Here is a 20,057-nt window from a genome sequence, read left to right on the forward strand (position 1 = left end):
TCAGCTGCATGAGTCCTCAGCACAGCCCTGCAGAGTGCCTGCCTACTGCTCAGCAACACCTCTGACGGCTCAGAGCCATAGCTCGTCACCTATCAGCCCTCCACCCACTGATTTTAGAAACTGTATTCTTTTTTTAGCATAAGTTGGGACAACTGTATCTGAAAACATCTTGTCGCCAAGTTTAAACGAAGGTCAGCACTCTCCTTTTCTAGGTCATTAATAGATAGGGTCTTGGAAACACTGTGCTGGCTCACAAAGACAGGATGTCTGCAGGGAGACTGAGAGGAGATTCATGTAGCAACTTGCAGAGAAGACTCTGCAGGAAAGAGGTAATTCTTATATCTATTTTATAACACAGAAGCCAAGGAAGTAAATGGTCTAAGTTTACTATGTGCTGAGTTAAGGGAAAGTTCTGTTCTCTTGAGAAGTCTTGAGAGTGCACGATACAGGTTCAAATGGAGAACTTATCTGCACTTTTAGGGCATGTGTTGTTCACACATGTTCAGTTTTGTGCAAATGAACGAGCAAGGGTGAATAATTCCAACAATCAGTACTGTAAGAGCACAAGACAAAGACAAGAAGAATTTCTTGGTCTGACTTCTAATTCATTAAGTTGCATCAATGAGATGCTAATGCTGTGATTTTTAATAATATGTATTTTGCGCTCGTGAGACCCCACCTGAAATACTGTGTCCAGCTTTGGAGTCCTCAGCACAGGAAGGACATGGACCTGTTGGAACAGGTCCAGCGGAGGGCCACGAAGATCATCAGAGGGATGGAGCACCTCCCCTATGAATAGAGGCTGAGAGAGCTGGGCTTGTTCAGCCTGGAGAAGAGAAGGCTCCGGGGAGACCTCATAGCAGCCTTCCAATATCTGAAGGGAGCCTACAGGAGAGCTGGAGAGGGCCTCTTTGTCAGGAAGTGTAGTGACAGGACAAGGGGTAATGGGTTTAAATTGGAGGAGGGGAGATTTAGATTAGATGTTAGGAGGAAATTCTTTACCGTGAGGGTGGTGAGACACTGGAAGAGGTTGCCAGGGAAGTTGTGGATGCCCCATCCCTGGAAGTGTTCAAGGCCAGGCTGGATGGGGCTTTGAGCACCCTGCTCTAGTGAGATGTGTCCCTGCCCATGGCAGGGGGGTTGGAACTCGATGATCTTTAAGGTCCCTTCCAACTCTAACCATTCTATGATTCTATGATTTTTGGTTGAGTGCATTCTCTGTCAACTTAAAATTCTCATTTGGATACTATTCAGACAGGTAGAATATAAAAGAGAACAAAAAGGTTCACTTTCTTATTCTTTGTGGCTATGCTAATGCATTTGTATACAGCAGTGACATTTTCTCAGATCACTAATATAGTTTTTCCATCATATGACACGTAATTGTATTATGGCATACTCTTCTCATTTTCTGCCTTTATCATGCTCTTCCCTGAAAAACTGTGTTTCGGAATGGTCAAGAAATAGGGTTACCTGGAAGACTTAACAATTAAATAATGTAGCAAGAAGAGGGGAAGAAGTGAAGATACCAAAGAGAGAAAGTACTTACTACCAGTTGTGCCATGAATCCTAAAATTTCAGTTGTCATAGTGTCTATTCCTTTAAAGCTTCACCTGGGAGACTTGTAATGATATCAAGTGAATTTCTTTAAAGTGAAATTTTATTTACTTTTGAAAAAAATTTGTTCATTATGCAAGGATAAATTAAGCATCTGTTAATTGTTCTTCTCCCTGACTCAATTAAATGTCATAAAGACATTTCGTTTCACTAAATTAGGTATTTAAGCTAATAAATTTAAGAGTCAGATCCTGTGCCTGTTTATGCAGATCCAGTGAGAACTTGAGTCCATTCAGGTGTTTGTACCACACCTACTGCCAGAACATGGGCCCAGATCCACAGAAAAAAAATCGTGGTGTTTTTTTTTTTTTTTTTTTTTTTTTTCTGATGCTGGGGAAGGCTTAGAAACCCTGTTTCTACAGTTGCAAAATGAAATCTGCTGTTATGACCAGTTGGTTGTCTAAGGTAAGCCCTGTCTGGCAATCTATTCAGCTTTACTGAGATTGCTATCATGTGACATGAACCCCTTCCTGAAAGTTTCTAATAATTTTCTTTCATGGCAATGATAGCAAGAGTTTCAGCCATTTAACCAACAGCTCTGTGACTCTTAACGCCCACCAAGTGTGCAGGTGGCTAGATTCAAAGGTTTCCTGTCCAACATAGAGCCATAGAATCATAGAATTGTCTAGGTTGGAAGGGACCTTTCAGATCATCAAGTCCAACCATTAACCTAACACTGATAAAAAACATCACTATACCATATCTCTAAGCTCTATGTCTACCCGTCTTTTAAATACTGCCAGGGATGGTGATTCAGCCACTTCCCTGGGCAGCCTGTTCCAATGCTTCAGATTCGTATCTTCCACATATCAAAACTATAGGGAATCCTGTGTTGGAGCAGCTCTGATTTTTTCCTTGAAGAACTGCCACTTTCAGTAGATATTGAAATGTTTGTTAGACCAGGGAGAGAGTTTGTTCTCACCGAGCAGAAAGTTTTTGCTTGGTGATTAGGAGGGGAGTGATCAGTGTTCCCATTTATTTTTCTAGTGACTATTTAAAAATCTTAATTCCCTCCACTCTTTCAGATTGGGTGGAAAAGACCAGTCATATGTTCACATTTCCAGGGCTTGTTAGAAGTTAAATGAGGATTACGATATTCATGACTTCAAAATAGGAAATAAGTTGGATTCAGGCTAATGCTTTTAGTGACTATAGCACCTGGGTAGAATTTTAGCTGTCAAAAAATAAATCTGTCCATGTCCCCAGTGTTTCCAATTGTATCTAGGTGGCTTTTCAATAAATGCCTTTAGTGAATAATATCAATTTTCTTTTTGGTGATACTTACCTGTCTGATGTCTGGGCTGGGTCTTGGTTTAAGCTGACCAGTAGTTACTTCCAGCAGTACTTTAACTAGTTTCACTATTTTTATCATTAATTCTTGTATGGCTTGGTTTTATTTGTCTGGAACTGCAGAAGCTAGCATTCCATTTGCATTGGATAGTAACCAGTAAAATCTTCAGTCGAAACCTCGTCTAAAATAGGAGAGGTGAATTTTACCTTTGATTTTTTAGAAGGAACCATCATGCTTGTGTCCTAACATTCCTTAGGGAAACTCCAAACAAAATCTTTAAACTAAGTTTAATCCTGAATTTAATTTTTGTTCAGGAGGCACTAATTTGATTTGTAGCTTTTCTGTAACGGTAAAATGCATCTTAGATTGTTAAAGGTAGAGTATTGTAGCAATATAAGTTGGTTTTTTTTTCCCCTAATCATAAAACAAAACAAAATTAAATTAAAACAAACCAAAGCATCCCTCATCCCCCTCCTGCCCCCCCAATTCTACAAATAGTAGTAATAAGTACATCGGTAATGGGTGTCAGTTATGCCACCAGTTATGCCAATCACTGAATGGAAATCTAGACAAGGAATATGGGTATGTCCCTAAACCTCCCTTTAAAACCTGAAGCATCCTTTCAATATCTATTCTAAATTACAATTTTCGATATTCCTTTAAATTGGTATGTCAGAAAGACTTCCTCAGTTATTATTATACACGTTTAAGGATAAAGGGAAGCAACTCCAAACTAAAATACTCAATGGCATATTCAGCTAGTTTTCATTACAACTTGATTTATTTTGTGATTAAAAAATCCAAAGCTGCCCGTGAGAAACAAAGTGTTTTGATTTCTGCTTTTAGTATTCTAAATGAGTAATTCCTTGCCCAAAATATTTAGTCATTCTGATGTTGAGATTCTTCAGATTTAGTCATTCTTTAGTCTGCCATTTTCCATGATCTTCCATACATCTCTCCTTTTCTTTCCTTTCTTCTCTTCATTATTCCTGGGGCAAGGATAGTGGGAAGTGATGGCTGACTACTTGATCTGATGAGTAGACCTCATTTTGATAAATCTAAGTAGTTCATAGTTTTAGAGAACAGGATATTTGCATTTTCTTCCATCCAGAGAAGTATCTTGCATGGTATGTTTTAGTTCCCAAGGGAATAAGGTGTTCCTGGTATCTAGGTATCTCTACAATAGACCTTTCATTTTGGAAAAATCTAGAAACTCCTGTCAGCACTCACTTTATGGTCTAGTACTTCAATATGTATTCTATCTGTGCTCATGCATCATTCTCAGCGGCTCCAGTGGGAATGTCATTTCAGCGCAAGAGCTGAAGGACAAAGCACTATGAGCTCAGTCTAATACTCACTGAAGTTGGTCAGAAGCATCATACTGACCTTGTAGTGCAGCATTAGGCAAAATCAACTGTCCCCCACTGCAGTGTTTGTATTTCATAAAACAAGGCCTTCTATAAACAAATAAATAAAGCACTGGTAATACCTACTCTGATCTTGCACATTTATAATAGGCTTCATTTAAAAATTAATTTTTTATGATCGACCCAGTGCTGCTTGACCAGTATATTTATGTAGTATAATTGCACTTACTGTAATTTGAAAAGCACAATTCTTATTGCTCAGTGTTTCTCTTGTGGCTGCAGTTCTGGTCCATGTTTTCTATAATCGAAGCATCTGAAAGCCCACTACAGTTCTGTGACATTCTTACTTCAGTTGGCTGGCTTTAAAATCCATTGCCACTGCAAGGTTATTTACTAGTTTTCAAACATTTAAGAGTTACTAGAACTGGTACGGATGATAAATTTATTTTTCTTCCTTTTGATGTGTGTTAAATAATGAATATTGATGGTTATATACCCGTGTAAGGCTTGCAAGCATTCACTCTTCTTGTTTTAATAGCTGTTGTTGCACACATGAAAATGTAATTCCTGCATATGCACAGAATGAGTCTGCAAAGGCAAAGTGTCTTCTCATCTTTGTTGGAAAAAGAACCATGCTGGCAGGAAAGTTTGTGTCAGTTCTTCTTCCATTTTGTCCATTTTTGCTGCACAAGACTCATCTCTCAGGTAACACTGGGGGACTAATCTGTATACTGGCATTAAAGGTATGGGTGTTTGGTCACATGATACAACTGCATATGCAGTCGATTGCAGATATTGCACAATATAGGCAAACTTAAATGAGCTTAGATTCATGGCAGGAGAGGGATATGTCTCCACTAACAGCATACCACTGGAGTACAGCAGCACTGTCTCCTGCTACTGACAAGGCCACCAGCAGGAGAGGAAATTTAGCCCATCAGCAGTAGATGGCACAAACTGTTTTGGAGCAAGAGAAGAACGGATGCAACTATGCTTCTTTGTGTCATATAGGAGCAACAGAACAGGAGTGTAAAATGAAGATATTATCTGTTTTAATTTTCATGATATGCACACAATTTAACAGATCTGTAAGCTATGGCTTGCAGCTGTGAATGAGGGGTCCCTGAGCTGAAAACTGCTTTTGGAAGCATTTTTTCTCCACGAGGAGCTCTAGCTGCTGTTTTCTAAAGGCCAAATATACTGTTGGAGTTAGTCGCCTGCTGCTGATCTTGTTTATTATCTCCATGTTTATTATTTGCTTTCTTATCTCTTTAAGTCTTGTGTCTTAAGGACCAAAGGCAAAGGGGAGGTCTAAGTGCACAGAACATTACTAAAGAAAAGTACAAATAAAAGGTGGCTTTGAGTTTTTTGGGGTGACAATTTGCCTCACTGAGATACAAAATTAGCTAGATCATAAGCTATATTTAACAAAATAGTTTAATTTAAGAAGGAAGGAGCATAGTCCTTTCTTATTCTTAGTATTACTGCAGTCTGCTGATTGGTCAAATTTGATTATTACTGTCCCAAGAGTGACTTGGAGAGGTATTATTGTAGATGACCCTGACTTATTTCCTGCAAAGAGAGACAGTGTCTTCTAACTCCATGGACCTTTTGTGCGAAAGAACATTCAGACCCAGTAGCACTTTAAAGAAGAGCAGCAGCAGGAAAATTTCAATGCAGAAGTTAATGCAGACTCTTTTTGAAAGACATGAGTTCTGTTGCCATGCTGGTGTGTATTTTTATCTTTGAGCTGTTATGAAGAATGTGCTCTTACACAAACAAGACAAAACCCAGGCTCCTATATTTTATACCCTTATATATAATGTATAATTGTGTATAATTACAGAACATCTTTATAATTATACTTTGGTCTGAATATATACAGATCTCCTTCTATATACCTCCTGAATGTATTTCATATTCTAGAAGCTTTCATTTTGCAACCTGTAGAATAGACAACTCATAAGCATGTAATAAAATGTAGTTTATGTGGGCAGAATAGAAATGTTTGTTCTATACGTGAATGTATAATCATACACAGAGCACCATATACCAGACATACAGCATCGTGAGTTGTGTTTAAATTTTAGATCACCACATATGATGTCGAGTTATACTGCAGCTCAGTTTATACAGAACTACCAAGTGATGGCTCATGAATGTGCACTGCGAGCTAACCTTCCCAATCTGAAACAAAGTCCACTGAAGTGGGCACCAATAACATTTAAGTGTCTTTCAATAGTAGAACCAAATGATTCTGAGATACCATGCACTCAGGGTAATTTTGGTCATGGGTTGGTTTATTTTGCAGTCATCCAATACTTATTGTACAAATTTATCAAAAAAAAAAAAATCATACACGTTGGCTCATTTCTCTTGTACAGCAAATATTATATTTTTCATTATTATTTACTTCTACAGAGGAATGCAAGGGAATAAGACAAAATATATATGACTTGCTCAAAGTTGCCATGAAATTATCTTACAAAATAGAGGTGAAAACAGCTTGTTTGTTACAGCTTAGACAACTATTGATACTAACCTCTTTTTGTTCATTGTAGCAATTAGTGGATGAAGGAAGGGTCTGTAAGATGCACATAATGAAAGCAATATTTTTTTATTACACCTCTTGGAAATGTCTTGGTGACATTTAGCAGTCTTCAGAATGAAAACAATTTATTGCCTTACCTAGAAGTTTGAGTCTTTGTTACTTGATGTTCTTCGTTTGCTCCAAAATAACATAAACAGTAAGATCAGATTTTAGGAAGTTCCAGGTGTTTTAAATGCATGGAGACCAATTTCCTACTCATCAAGAGCCCTTTTGACTAGTTTCGGGTCATTTTTACTATCCTTTCATCTGGTTTGTTTAGCTTGGAACTTGCCAGTCCAAGAAAAATAAAAAGACTGAAATTTTTCAAGTGGGAACTAAATCTTCCATAGAGGAGTAAAGCTCTCAGAAGACTATTCTGATTATCAGAAAACAAATAAATTCATTCTGTCAAAGCATTAATGCTTACAGAAATTACAATGCTTACAAAATTGCTGATTAACTACTTTGTATTTGATTTTTATTTTTTTTTTAAGACTTGAAAACAGCTTTGGCCAAATAAAAGGTGTCGTGTGTGTCTCCTCACCACCCCACCCCCCCCGCCCCACCCGTCAGCTGATGTAATAAAAGCTACTATTACCATCTTCAACCTTCTATTGCTTAAGTAACCAAGATGATTTTTCCACCTTGTAAGAACATAAACAATTATTACTGAAAAAATAAGTGTAATCATTTTACACCTGGATGTGAGTACTTAAAGGCTCAAGGTTTTATCATTATTCCAGACATCTGCATCTGTCTTGTTTCTTTTGCAAGACCACAAATTACAACTTCTAGACCACACTGCACTTTATGTTGAAAAAGGAGTCAAAGCAATGCCCTTACATTCAGAGTTGCCACATCTATTTGCACTGGGGGAAGGAAGGGCAAATATGTGTTTTTCTGTAATTAAAGCACTGGATCATCTACCCACTGCCACACTTTAATATTTTATTGTTGTTCTGTCACTGAAAGTATTACAAGAATAGATCATAATCTGGGAAATGTGTTTCAGGTAGATGGCATGTATGTTTTTCTAGCTTGCAACTGATAATTGTTCTTTCTATACTGCATGTAGATGACTACTAACCTAAAGCTTGTGAAACTACACTGAACTACCCCTTGGCAAGGTTATTGTTAGTCAAACTGATAATAGCACACACAAATTTTCTTTGATCTCTCATTTCTGAAGCAATGTGTTTTGTCAAGTAATAACATAAAGATCTGTGGGAGAGCAATGATTAAAATTTTAGTTCAAATATTATTGTATACTTTTGAATGGGTAAAATGATTTTATAAGTCTGTACATCATTAATAACCTAATTAGAATTCATGATATTGCCTCTGGTGTTTTCTTCTATTCTCGAAGTGCCTTTAAATTATGTATAGGTCTGAGTGGTCAGATACACTTTAAAACTAAATTAAGACAAACAGAATTTCCCTTTGTCCTCTGGACATATGCCTAAAATATATGGATTAGTCTTACCGTGTTTATGCTGAGCTGATTCATATTCTGCATTAAGATGGCATGATCACCAGTCAAGATCTCTAGCTATGGAACCTAGCCAGCACATGTGAGCAATGCAAAAAGCACTAACATAATTCATCTACTTGTTGTATGAAATGAATAGGGAAATGAAAGATAGAGCTATAGAGAGAAAACACATCATAGCTTACGTATGTTTTGAAACCAGTTTAACTCTGGGCAGGCATGAATAAAAGGAATTGGTAAGGCTAAAGAAGGTAAACTCTGAAGATGTTATGCAGAATTTTATGGAAATATTTGACTTTAGAGATGAACAAGAATTTTTAGAAGTCCTTGCATTATGTGAGATGTCATTTAGGTCAGTAAATGAATCTTTTCACACCACTAAAAATTATTTTCAACAACTGAATTAATTCCTCTAATTAGATCTTACCTGATGTCCATAGTTGCTATGATAACTCAGTGCTGAGAAAAAGCTTTTTTCACGTCATCCATATTCACTAGGTCTACTTACTAAAAGTAAATGAGAAGCAACTCTGTAGAAGATACCGGATTTACATTAATATACACCCAGTATCTGAAGGAAAATCAGGCTCTATCACACTGCATTATTTTGGATGACACATAGTAAATAACATAAAACTTTCATTTAAATCAGATACTAAGTATGAATCTGGAAAGTAATAAGACCTCAGGTTTAGAATCTTTTTTTATTTAAACAAATGTCTTATTTATTCAAACTGCAAAATCCATAAAGCTACATTACAGAATTTATCTGGTTCCTAGATAGCATTGTGAGGATTCTCTATGAGATATTCAGTGTGCTAAAATGGAATAAGTACACTCTTTAATGTTCAATATGACTGAAATACAAAAAAGTGTGTTAATGAAATAGTGATAAGAAAAAATTAAAATAAGCATTAAATATTGTTCCAAAAATAAACATGGAAATTCAGAATAGCAGCTAAAGTTCTGAATGAACATGCTTTAATATTAAAAATCATTAGTGAAATAAAATTAGAAATGACAGTTTTCTACCTTGCTGAAGAATAATTTATGTAACCTCAGCAGAGAGATTTTGAACTAAACAGTATCAGTTAAGTATAGAATTGCAAATAAAGTGCCAGAGCATTTTTGCAAAAGCAACAAGGTTGATAGTTTGTTGTTGTAATTAAGGGCACCTGGATAATTATTTCTATTAGAAAAATTCCCTCTTAGAAATCTTTCAATTGCCAGAGCTTGTGTTCATATGAAATATAAATCTATTTTTATACCAAATGTATACAGTTTTCTTTCTTCCATTCTTTTTTTGCCCATTTCCTTTTTAATTTTAATATTTTTTTTGTACTTGGGATTTTTTTTTCCAATAAGAAATTCTAGAGTTTAAATATTTCTCTTAAGTTTGGATGAAAGAAATGAATGTAGAAACTCTGCTGAAAAAGATCCCCTCAAGTACCCCATTCTGACATTGTGCTATTGACTGACTTCTCTGAATTATAACACTTTTTTTTGTTTTAGATGTTCTTGCCTTACACAGCTAATATTGTAGTTTGTTTCCCCTTCCCTGTAAGCAAGCCATATCCTTCCTGTCTCTTCCTTTGACTAAAGTGCAGTGATGGTGCAAGAAGAAGTAAATGTCCAGAAATGATATACTATTTAATTTTTCATGCTTTTCATTTCTTTTTTTTTTTTTTTTTTTTTTTTTTCCTACTGGATAAAGACATTATTTATCATGTTAATCATTTGGGCTATTACTTTTTCTCCTACTACCCTTTTCTTATGGGAAAAAGAAATAAATCAGTGTAATATTTGATATAAGATCTGAAAACTTTTCATTGATGACTGTGATATTCCAAAATATAAAATGCTCATCACAGATAAATAATTCCAGACTGTAAGAATTCTGCAGTACTCACTCATGTGAACAATACTGTTGATTTTTAAGCATTCTTAATAGCTAAATTTTATCAGTAAAAAAGAGTAACATTTTCTGACAGGTTAATTTTTTTCTTGACTGATATGACAGATAGTGCTGAAAAGATATTGTAGTCAGAAAATTTGAGCCTTTGTAGTATATCACAAACAGTGAAACCATTTTAGTGGTGCCAAACACTTGAAGAGAGAGGAGAAAGAAAGATACCTTTTTCATTAAGACAAAGCGATTCTTTGTTGCTCTAGTTCCGCAGTGTGGATTTTCTCATAATGGCAAGAGCCCAAATCAAATTTTTTTCATTTGATGTCTAGCTAGACTTAAGACTCTTTGTTGAGAATGCTTTTAGCACTGTTTAAACAAAGGGTCAGAACATCTACAGATAGAAGTACATTAAGACAATTACAAATAGGAAAAATATTATTATAATAATACTTTATGCTCTAAATTTTAAATCAGTCGGAGACCCACGTGATCAGAGGTATGGTGAGATTCCAACATGTCTCTTAAATATTTTATTTCAACCATTGTTTCAGTGCAAGAGTGGACCTGATGGATTTAGCTTTGCCACTCTTGTTAAAACTACTCTGCAGTAGAACTGAAAAATTAATGAAAGTAACTGTCGGGATTTAACCATCAGCTATGACCACGCATCCACTCGCTCATTTGTCCTCCTCCCCAGTGGGATGGGGAGAAGAACTGGAAAAATAAAGAAAACTCATGGGTTGAGATAAAGACAGTTTAATATGCAAATCAAAAGCCTCACATGCAAGCAAATCAAAACAAGGAATAAATTCACCACTTCCCATTGGCAGGCAGGTGTTCAGCCATCTCCAGGAAAACAGGGCTCCATCATGCGTAATGGTTACTTGGGAAGACAAATGGCATAACTCAAAACGTCTCCCCTTCCTTCTTCTTGCTCCAGCTTTATATACTGAGCATGATGTCATATAGAATGGAATATCCCTTTGGTTGCAGTCAGCTTTCCTGGCTGTGTCTCCTCACAACATTTTGTGCACTCCCAGCCTACTTGCTGGCAGGGTGGTATGAGTAGCAGAAAAGGCTCAACTGTTCAGCAACAACTGAAAACACCAGTGCACTATCAACGCTATTCTCATCCCAAATCCAGACACAACACTATACCAGCTGCCAGAAAGTCAACTCTATTCCAGCTGAAACCATGACCCTATTATAAAGCTCCATGTCCTTTGTGCAAGAGTTAAGATTCATTTTGCATCATACCTGATGCTTGACAATATTAAATTGCTTCTTTTAATCTTGTTGCTGTTTCCCAGATATCTCATGTCTGCAAAATCCCATGAAGACAATTAGAATTTTTGATATTTCATGCTTTCAGGCAAACCTGATCTATTTATTATATTCCATCTATTTCTGTTCCCAGCACAGACAAAATGGGATAGATGAGGAAACTACTTAGAAATGTGTATATATATATATATACACAGAGTCAATATTTTTGAAAAATCTTACTTACGGTGGATTCAGTGATTTCTATGCAACCTTGTTTATTCATTCAGCTTCTCAACAAGTGCTACAACCTTTTCATGTGTGTCCAATATAATTAAAAAGGCATTGAAACAGAATTATTATGAACATATTCACACAAGAATAAATGCTTGGACAAGTCAAGAAACACTGGATGGTATGAATGGTGGTGTCATTCTGAAGATCATTGCTGTGTGGCAAATGACAAAGAAAAGTCTGTGCTTTGCTTAGCTGGCTTTTTCATTTCTTAATTTATGAGCCCTTTTTTTTATTGTAATTAAAGTTGAGATTTTTTTTATTTTATTTTAATTAGCAGTTTTCTTGTGTGGTGTTGTTTTTTGTTTTTTTTTTTTTTTTAATTGTTCAGAAGGAAGTCCCAAGATTACATTCAACATCTTTCTTGTTCTGACATTCATTGCAATTCATTTAATCTGTGAACTGCTTTGTGCTCCTCTCTGTTTTCCTGATAAGCTGTGAATCATAGAGGATTTCATAAGTCACTGGGCTAGAAGTGCCAGGCTTCTTTTCAGATTTCTCATCATCTTTTGTGGCAGAAGCCTGGGACTACAGTGGCATCCTTGCACCTATAGCTGCCTTAGATAAAATGATGCATGTCATACCATATCGATATAGAACCAAATCATCTTTTTGCCTAAGGAGTCTGTGACACATTGCCAATGAAAATTAAAAAATTGTGAAGTGGAAAGCAAGCTTCAACCTATGAATGGTTGAATGTGTTTTTTATGACCTTCTAAGTTGTTACACAATATCACTTAGCCAACAGTTTTTTAAAAAAAAATCAGGATGCTGTTATTGTCAAAAAATAATTTATTAACCTTATTTAAGATTAACTTACATTAATAAATTTAATTTGTTAGTCATTGGTGAGACCAATTCTGTGAATGAGCATTCTGTAAAATAACACTATACAATGAATATGAAAAACAGACTTATTGACAAACTGGGTTAACATGTTTATGGCAAGACAGGTTTTGTAGCTAGAGATAGCACAGGCACCACATTCATCCACCTTTGACAGCCAAGGAAAGGTATTCAGACACTCATTTGCTGATTGATTTGTTGTTTGGAGTAGTATTCAAGCTAACACCCCTGATTCACTAGAAAAATGTCTTCTCTGCTCTCCTTGCTATCAAGGAGAAGTTCGCTTGGGTTTTTTCTTATCTGGAAGTATAAGAGTGGACTGAGGCAAGGAGAAAATATGCTAGGCTGCTGCAAAAAACATTCAGTGTAATATTCAAACAGACAAATACAAAGCATGTATGTATCACATCCCTTGAGCTGCTGTGAGACTGTTAAGCAGGTGCTTTGTAAATATTAATTATTTTAATTCCACAGATCTTTAAAAATTCATCAGAGACAATAAACAAGTTGGATTAATATTTCCGACCATACATGCAGAAGTGTAGGATTTTCTCTGAGCATTATGAGGAAATATTAAAATACAAGAAATTTGAGGAAGTAGCTGTGAATTTATGATGATTGTTAATATGGAAAAAAAAATCAGAAAAAAAAAAAATAATACAAAAGTGATAATATGAGACAGGAAGGATTTCAGCCACTGGTGTTACAGGTAATTTTTTCACTGGGTCCAGAATTTTGTTCTGTACGTATTTTGTAGAATAATCCAGTAAAATAACTTTTCATAAAATGACAATGTTTGGAAGATTTTTGTCACATTTTGGTTGTACCTGTGCTTCTGCGTTCTTAACTTTGATACTTTTTGCACCTTTATCTTTAAATGGAGATGTATCTTTAACACACCACCTGTAAAATACATTAAATTAAAGACTCTCATGAAGTCTTTTAGTGAATGACGGCAGTAGTAGTAGTGCAGCCTTCTGCAAGAAACCTACCATCACCAGTTTATCATTACCTTTCATTCAAGTTACATACTCTGATCGTTTTTATGCTAAAAACAGATACGACAGTCAGGGCTCAGAACTAACAATAATTTGTATCCTAAACTGTTCCTGGTAAAGAGTTTCCATTATGGGCATCAGACAGCCATCACACTATATTATATTTACTAGAAGAAGAGAAAAATGGTAGGGAAAGTTTGCATTTCTTACCCAATTATCCTAATAAAGAAAATGAGCTTGATTTATAGCAAATAAGGGGTCTTGTAAAACAGAAGAGTCCAAATAACATTTTCTTGCAGCTCTGTGGGCACAACTGAGACTGGTGTCTTATCTTGTGTTTTCTTTCTTTGTTTAAATTTCTCACTGCTAGGAAGGATTTTCATCCTGGAGCAAGGCTTGAATATAAAGCATTCTCATATAAAAAGCAATTTATGTGAGGTCATAATCTCTCCCGAAGCATAGCCTGTATTTCTGGTATGTGTTCTGTAGAGATTTGCTAGAGTGGAGTATGAACCCTAGATCAAAAGTACTGGAAGACTGATAACAAAAAGCACAGCCTCAGAGACATGCTGCTTGTTGCAGTCATCTCTCTCCTAGGAAGGACCACTACATCTACCATTATGAATCCAATATAGATTACAAACATTGAACAAGAAAGTGCAAATAAACAGTAAAGAACTCTTGTTTCCACTGCCACCAGACAGTTTTGGGTGTTTGTGCCCTGGATCTCTTAATCATTGAAGCAGAAAAGTTTTCTTGTTATTAACACACTCTACTAGGAGTACTATTCAGGACTTGGGACGTGTGGCTTTCCTAGAAATCTGTTGTAGATGTCTTTTTTTTGGGTTAAAACAATTACTTTGGGCAAGTAATTTCTCTCTTCCTCTCCTCCCAAAATCTGTCCTGGGGATTATGTTTCCCCTTTGTTTAGTACAAGACTGAGTGCTGAGGTGACAAGTGCCACATAAGATCCTGCACAGAATAAACAATTCGAGAGCACTGTTCATACATCTAATTTTGGTTTCTATGTCCTTTTCAGCATTTAGAACAAACACTTAGACTCTTGAATATGTATTTGGGGAACCCCATAGTACATGGTTCTCCCTCCAATACTCTTGATGTCCTCAAACAGAACAGAATTTCAAAAACAATAGGAGAAACACAGCCAGAAAAGGAAAATTTTTCTGTGTTTCTGTCTCAAAAGTAATTGATATTAAGTGACTTGTAAATTTTTTTCTTTGTCTTTTTAAACTGTTTACTTGTTCATGGGAAATATTTTCTTGATTTATTTTTGGTATGTAATTTTGCAAGTAGGAGAGAGAAATTACATTTGTGTGCATGATAATGAGGAATGTCTATGTAACACCAATACAGACTTGGTCTCCAAACTATTAATTTTTAATGCTTCACCATTTAAAACATATTATATGTTATCCTGTTTTCCTTTGTAACTTTTAAATAAATGCTTTTAATGCTTTAGCTAAAAAATGAAAAGAACTTCACAGAAGGACATTTACTACAGGATACAGTAAGATATGACATTTCATTTAAGTTTTTCTTTATGGAGGAAGGGGCTGAATAATGAAGAAAGTATTGCAACTCATATAGTTCCTCCCCCCTACCTCCAGTTTAATAATCCAAAGGTAAAGTGCCTAAATATTTATTCACCTATGGCTTCTACAGAGTAAATAGAGAAATGTTCTTGTACCAAAAAAGCACCTAATTTACCTTAGGCATGTGTCTTAGAATGATATAACTCTCACAGAGAGAGTCTATAGTCTTTCTATAGTCTTTCTATAGTCTCTCTAGTCTCTGTAGTCTTTCTGTTGACTATGGGAAGCCTAGGGTGTCATTTTGGACAGGACAGAGCATGATAGCTTAAAAGAATAGTGCCCTGGATGTATAATGGTGTAATTACATTTTTCCTTAAAACAAACTGTTGTGGAGAGACGTCCTGTACTCCATGTCATAATGCACTCTTTTGAGACCTTGTAGATCATGAAACTATTGTGTTCACACAAAATTTGCAGAGTAGGCTTTCCATTGTGGCAGTTAAAGAATGGTTTTTCTCAGCTGTCTCTTTCATGGAGAGCTTCACAATACTGCTAAATAAAAAAGCATGTCTTGATTCTGTAGGAAATTTATTAGGAACTATGCAAAGCTTTAAGTGGTGGAGGATGATGCATCATATATCAGGTTTTGAAAGTGTCCTTTACAGAAATAGCAGCAGTACATGTTCCTCCATACTTTAATTTAGCTAATGTGTCATTTAGAGAAAAGGTAAAATCGGAAGACTGAGAAAAACATAGGACTTTGAACAGATGTTATCTGTGAGATTTATTTCTTAGGTGTTTTTTGAAAGCTTTTTAGCAACTACAATTTTTACAATATCATTAAAAAAGCTGCTCTGTACTCTAGAGGCGCTTCACCAAAGCCTGGAAATAAAATACACTTCTGTCCTAAGAGTATAACATCCATTTGTTTCTTTAAAGACATCATTAATCTGTATTTGTATAAAATCAGTTTCTGAAAATAGCCTATGATCAATTTGTTTTAATGAAGAGTTTTACTGAACTTGGTGATGTTACTCTTTACAGTAAATTTAGCTGTAACCATTTTCACAGTCAAATCTTATTTGAAAGGAGTGTAGATAAGGAGTTGCATGATTGAATCTTTAAGCTAGAATTGCATTTGGTAACATTAAAAGGTACACATGTTTCAGATCTGCAATTTCTACGATATTCTGTCAACCGTGTACTCTGCAGTACAAATAGGCTTAAAATGGACAGGAATTAGGACCAGGGGTCCAAAAGAAGACACTCCACTGCGGTCCTGAATATGTGCAGGGAGATGACTAGGAATTAAAACTAGAGGGGGTGGGGGGAGCAAAGGCAGAGCATGAATATAGGGGAAATCAGTAAAAAAATATAAAAATTAAAAATTGCTTGACTTTCTTCATTCTTTATTATGAAGAAAATCCTAAAAGTCTCATTTTAAAATTGGTTGTCTCCATTTCTATCATTGAAGAATTGCATCAGTAGCAACTGGAAGTTTTGCCTAGAGAAAATAAGGGAACATCCATTGTGGCTTTTAGTCAAATAAATCATTTCAATTTTACACAATGTTCACTTACTCTGGAAAAAAATACAACAAAAAACTTTCTACAAAATGCTTCCTTTGATTCTGTTAGGGAAAAATAGTAGTCTTTTCATCTTTCTCTCTTCTTCAGTAAAACTTTTCTTGGTGACCTAAGTTTTTCCCTCTGGTTTTTAATATACAGTTTCAGTGCTCTTTTTTAAAATGTTCATTTCTCTTTGTCGTTATTCCTTTTCTTCTTGTTCTTCCTACAGATTTCATTTTATTACCATTTGACTGTTCACAGTGTTCCTGTTCTCCTGATCCTCTGTTATTTTCTTTGGCCATTACATGTTTCTAAAGCAGAGTTCAGCTGTACAGAGACACAGTCAGTGCCACAAATGTGTATAGAGTAGGAACTAGATGGAGCTTTAGCTTTCTCTTGATCTCTTGTGCACACAGAAATGTTCTTACTGCTTCACTAGACCCAGAAACTTTCCATGTTTTGTGTGTACATTTTACTTTTCTGAAGTCTGAAGACTTAAATTTGGTGCTTGAACAACTGTGCTGCATTTCTAGCTGAGGAGAGCCAGAAATGCAGTCCAGTGAAAAATAAGCAAGGCTTTAGCTCAGTCATGGCACTACAGAAAATATTGCCGAGTGTTCTGACTTATATACAGACAGACTTGTTTGCTGAGGTGGTGTGAGCAGGCTCTCCCTACTTGACTATCATTGAAAATACTAATTCATGGGAGTACTGTGTGGGCTCCACCACTGTTGGACACTTTTTTATCTGTTTTTAGCTTTGCCAGGCATTCCCTGACCTAACACAAAGATTTCAAATTTCATGAAACAACTTAGGCAATTTGAAATGTTTCTTCCCAATTGCTTCAAGCAGACACAAAAAGTAACATAATGGATAAACCTATGGGTAATATCAGGATCCTGTGTCTGTGTCCATCTACTATAATGCAGTTTCAGGGTCCTTAGCTCTTTTCTGCTGTAATAGAAGTTTCCTCATTAAAAGGGAAGATGTTGCAAACTCTCTTCTCCTTATTATTCAGACATCACTTGCACCCTTGTTACAGCAGAGTCTGTCTTTGTAAAAATGATTCTTGTTATTACATAGATCATCTCCAATCTAAATCTAATATCTGTTCCATTTGAGTTAAATTCATTCAAATTTCAAACACCTATTGATTCCAGTGGGGCAAAAGTTCATCTTTTCTGCAAAGGAACAGTTTATTTTGTCAATGCAGTCAAAATGAATGAATGACTTTCATTAAAGAGAATTCATCTTTCCAGTGTGTCACATACAACAAGGAGTTTTATTTTATTGTTGCAAAAATCTCATACAGTCTTGGGAAAAACAGGTGAGTAGGGGGGTTCATTGCTTGTTTTTGTCAATAACAAGGACAATAAATCTTATACAGTGATAGGAAGCTCTAAAATATTGTTATTGAACTGATTATTACTGACGTTGCTTACAAAAAAGCAAGTGTGGCAATGCTGCTATTATTATTGCAGAGGAGCAGTTTCATCACCAAAGGATATCATTGCTTTTAATGGAAAATTACCTCTAACTAAACGTAGTTAGATTGTGAAAGATTGGACTGCAGAAAATATGCAACTCTTCAAATCAATTTTATATGCTTGACTCAGGAAGGTAAAAAATCAATGGCTAATGTATGATTTGAAGATACTAATAAATAAACTTACTAACTGTTATCAGGTTAAGATACTTTAATAAACCCACACCATTCTTGCTAATTGCTTTTCCAATTAAAGCATGTTTACACTTTGCAATGAACGGGCTATGCAGTTTAGCATTGGGTACGTATACAGGAAGGATAACTGTCTGTATTCTTGGGAATGTGTAAAATCATTCATAAGATAACAGGACCACCTTTAACCACTCTTTTATACAGTAGGAATCACAGCAAATACAGACAAGCAGGTCTATAATTGCTGGAGAATAAGGAAAACAGTGTATAGGACCTTTCATATATCTGTCTTGGAGAATAGGTCAGGGAGTCAGGAAATATAGGCAGGGAATCTGAATGTAAAGATGTTTTCCATGACCTTATGGAAGTCAACTCCTCTGTGTTGTGACAATTACATCTGCACTAATTAAAGGCTCTTAGATAACATTTGCTTGTTTTGTGCTTTTATTTTTTTAATTATATGTTTGCACCTGAAGTGACTGGACTGCAGTAAGATTTCAAAAGGTTTCATTTCAGGAATTTCATTTGTATTCATGACACAAGTTGATTGACATGTTTTCCTAAGTATATACTATTTTGCAATGCAAGATACAATAACATGTATATATTTTTTATCTTGAGATAGTCTTACATTTCTAATGTGTCATCTAACTTTATACTAATGATTTAATACTTCCTGTATTGTCTGGATCCCAAAGCAGAAAAAGGTGTGGCAAAAGGGCACACCTATGTCCAATCAGCACACACTTGCGTTTGGTAAACATGCACCTGTGTCAGATAAGCAAAAGCATTAGAAGTACCACATTTGTCAGCTGTGTTAGTAATATGATTTGTGTGATCTCTATGATAAGCTAAAGTTGAGCTATAAATGGAATTTAAAATGTGCAGCGTGTATTTCACACAAATCATGGAGCATGAACGACCACCATCCCTAAATTTTATTTCAGGAAAATATTGCAAGCTACAATTGATGCACTAATTAAGGAATACAGTCAGAGAATTTGGTTGGTGAAGAGGATAAAAGAGAGAAAGAGAAGTGGAAACTGGAAAAAATTAATTCCAAAAAACAGGGAAAGAAAGCCAAGTTGCAACAGACATATTTGATGAGAAAGCTGTTTTTCAGACACAAATTCTTTTTACAAAAACAAAACATACAGAATACTGATAAAGCGAACACAAGTGAGAGACAAAAAGGAGCATTTTGAAAGACAACAGTGTAAGTTAAGTACAATAACTCAGTCAAGTCCTCAGTGCAGGCTAGATTTGAAGGAGAGAGTTGACTTGCCAAAAGAGCAGCTCCGTATTTGTGTACTGGAGTAGTGCTTTTTTAATTTCTTTTTTTTTTGTAGGAATGTTTTAGTTACACAGTCATTAATTTATTTTACCAAAGTAAATGATAAGACTGGGATGGGGACTTCTTTGAAATTTGCCTTGTTTAAACTCAATTCAAAGCAATATAACATACTTGAAAAAGTTTAGTGGGATTAGTAGATCCACATAAGTGAAGGCAAACTCAATGCGGTCTGTGGTGCATGGGAAGTTTGGCATTCTTCATTGCTGAGATTTGTTTCCTAAACTACAGAAAGAAAAGTAA

At 35.6% G+C, this 20,057-nt stretch overlaps 1 long non-coding RNA gene across 1 annotated transcript in view; it reads left to right on the forward strand.

The window, feature by feature from the left end:
- Positions 1-251: 251 nt before the first annotated feature.
- LOC141464110 (uncharacterized) overlaps positions 252-20,057 on the forward strand; it is a 44,810-nt gene continuing 25,004 nt past the window's right edge. Inside the window, exon 1 of the long non-coding RNA XR_012463246.1 lies at positions 252-329. This is a non-coding gene — a long non-coding RNA (uncharacterized lncRNA). The remainder of the gene's footprint in view (positions 330-20,057) is intronic.

Source organism: Numenius arquata, chromosome 4 (assembly GCF_964106895.1).
Source record: "Numenius arquata chromosome 4, bNumArq3.hap1.1, whole genome shotgun sequence".
In the NCBI taxonomy this organism is placed as follows: Eukaryota; Metazoa; Chordata; class Aves; order Charadriiformes; family Scolopacidae; genus Numenius; species Numenius arquata.